Source organism: Zerene cesonia, chromosome 26 (assembly GCF_012273895.1).
Source record: "Zerene cesonia ecotype Mississippi chromosome 26, Zerene_cesonia_1.1, whole genome shotgun sequence".
Lineage (NCBI taxonomy): Eukaryota > Metazoa > Arthropoda > Insecta > Lepidoptera > Pieridae > Zerene > Zerene cesonia.
In genome coordinates, this window is record NC_052127.1 from 4,417,191 (window position 1) to 4,420,566 (window position 3,376).

Here is a 3,376-nt window from a genome sequence, read left to right on the forward strand (position 1 = left end):
AGTAATAAATGTTATTTGCAGTTAACAATTTTCTTTTTTCTTTATTACAATATTTATGGCAAGACTAGGTATAGAGATTGTGTACAATTGAACTAATTACATAAAAATATAATATATCATCTTTTTTTAAATGCATCTTATTCGGCAAAACATTTCAAAAGTTACTTCTATTACTTACCATCAGGCGAATCACTGGCTAAGCTGCCCGCTATGATAAAAAAGCCTCATATTAATGGTAAAAATTTTCATTGCTGATGCTGTCAGCATATTGGTGACAATCGATGAAGAACATTTTCAGGAATATTGTTGGTGAACTGTTCTCAACAAAAGTTTCCATGAATATTTTTTTTCATTGTATGAGTATGTCATATGATCAAAGCACATATTATATAACATTGTAAACATATTTCAGAAAGGCATTATTCTTTTTTGAGTACATAAGGAATTCTAATTTTTGAGCAGTGCAGTAGCTTATTGGTTAGGACCTCGGACTTAAAAGGGGATAAGTCGGTAATTCGAAGTCGAACGAGTGTGCAAGAAATAAGTTGATTTTTCAATTATATCTGCAAATTATTCACATCACCACTGCAAACGGTGAACATCGTGAAAAAAACAGATGGCGAACAATCAAAAGTTCAACAGCATGTGACATCTGCCAACTCGCGCTTGGCCAGCGTGATGGATTATGGCCTGAACATATAGCAGGCCTGTGACCCTGCAGTGGCAACATATAGATGATGATGATTTGAATTTTCAATAACAGCTCTGATTTAATAGTTTCGACCGTATTGTAACTCTCTCAGTTACCTGATATGCGAAGCTATTACTGCGTAATAGACTGCTTTAAACTTGGAGTAAACGTTAAGTTGAATTTACTACAAAAAAATTAATAGAATTGATTTAAAAATAGGATAAATCACATGTAAATCAATAATAGGACAGTGTTATAAGCCTATACAACATTTTTGAGTAAAACCGGGAAAATATCAAATAAAACACTTTTGAATGTTCAAAATCTAACATTCTATCTATCTATCTACCTGAATGTCATTACTTATAATTATGTAATTTGTTTAATTGTAATTATCACATATATATTATTTATAAATTGAAATGAGATGTTATATAATGCAAAAATTTATAGATAATAATTAATGTTATTGGTGTAAAACCGTTTTAAACATAATTATATAAATAAATAAATGAACATTTGTATATTATCTGTTAGTTTATTCATTAACGTCCCAAATAGTATATTATGTTTAAATATTGTCAGTACATCATTCTAAAGGCATTCATTCCCCTTTCCCCCCTTTTTTAAAAACAAATCCTGTGACAGTGAATATCCCTCTTGGATAGACAGACCAAAGTTTACAACACCTAATTAACCTCTTGTGTTAAGTAGGTACTCTAAACTACAAAAATTACTAAAATAAACAAAAAATTCCATTCAATGCTGCCATCAGAATACCCACGTCCACATTCGCAGTGGTTAAAGAAAAATAATTGTATATAAACCATAAATAAATTCCTTTGATCGCTTATCTCTTTGAGGTCAACAATAGGCAGTGACAGGTGCGAACGCTATTGTATCTTGATATTTATGTGGTGTATAAATACATAAAGGGTTCGATTGAAATCGCACGAATACTGAAAAATACTAATCCCGAGTGTTGAGGTCTGAGTTGCATCATGTTTATACCGTTTCTATGCTTCTTGTGAAGAATTACATATTAAAGAACACGTTTGTTATTTCGTATTGAGGCGCTTGAGCTCAGATATTTTTAATACATTCTTTTCTATATTCGATTCTGGGTAAACCACTATCGCACTTTTGTATTCCTATCATTCCTATTTCCTTAACGTTTTAAACATTGCACCTAATTGCTAAATATTGCTTCGATCAAGTTATACCTCCATCATTGTTTAGTAATTGTACCTAGACGTAGAAAACAACAACATCGGTTAAGTGCGAGTCGGGCTCGCGACACTAAGAGTTCGAAGGCCTAAGGAACAACTGCAATAAAATTGGTCACCCATCCAATTTATGACCGTGATAATCATTGCTTTGCGTTTTATTATTTGTTGTTTTAGCGAAAACTGAAACATATCATCTCTTCACATTTTAACTGTCTCAAACACAAATAGACAATAATAGTAGATTTACTCTTTGGAAACCTAAACACGATGTATTATTTAGATATATTTATACTTTACCGCCAATAGGCCACTAATGGTGGTTATAAAAATTGGCATCAAACGGACTATTAGAAATTATTTTGGAAATTTATAATACATAATATGAGCCTTAATGTTGAAGGACGAAATAATAAGAAATAAATGTAAAGGGCTAAATAAAATCCCCACTAAGTGGCTGTTAGAAATTCTGGATTAAATTGAGTTAAGATTGTAAAGTGTGAGATATAAATAGCATATTTGTTAACTATTTGTTAATCTGTGGTTATACTTCCTATTCCAATTACATAGTCGTATGGGAAGTCTAACACGACCGGAGAAAAATAAGTCATAATAACCACACACACATAAATGCACAGTTAAAACTTACAGACATAGTTTGTGTACACACAGAATGCGAATCTACATAACAACAGTTTTTATGGGCTACAAGAGATATTTCTCTAGTCAAGCGTTGATTCAAAACACGACGTTCAATCGAAAACAATAATGTTTTTTATCTTAAAAAAATAGCGATAAAATGGGTGTGTCAAGTTTAAACGCGTATTTTTAAACTGATAAGTCAATGCTGTGATTTCACCGAAGTTGTTTCGTAATCAACTGATATTTATTTGCCTAAAATTATTGTACCTACGATTACATTACAATAAAATTATGAAAACGCTCCATTAATTAGGTAGAGCCTAACGAGGTTAGACATCTGCGTAGAAAAGAAAACACAATACCAAAAAATACAAATAAATATCTACTGATAAATTATATATCAAATATTTATTATTTTTTCTTTTTGACGCGTTTTCTCATTCTGCGTACTGGTCAATGACAGGTGTTGCAATTTATAATCTAGGTATTGTGCTGGTTAAAGAAATAGCTCTAAGATCGTATAGAATACAATTTACATTCATGGCCTTCATCTGTAAGCACACCCCATTTTTCTACAGTCACTATTTTTAATTATATACAATTAATAATAGCAAATATTAAATATTCATTAAATTTATTGTATGCTCTGTTTCTTCAACAAGTTAGGGTACAAATTTAGAATAATGGAAATGGAATGGAATATACCAGAAATATAGAAATCAAACTACTCTTAAAATAGCAGAGCTAAGGGAATTACTCAGCATTGATCGATATCACAAACAATGCCACAGAAAAGTGACAGTTTATCAATTATCGT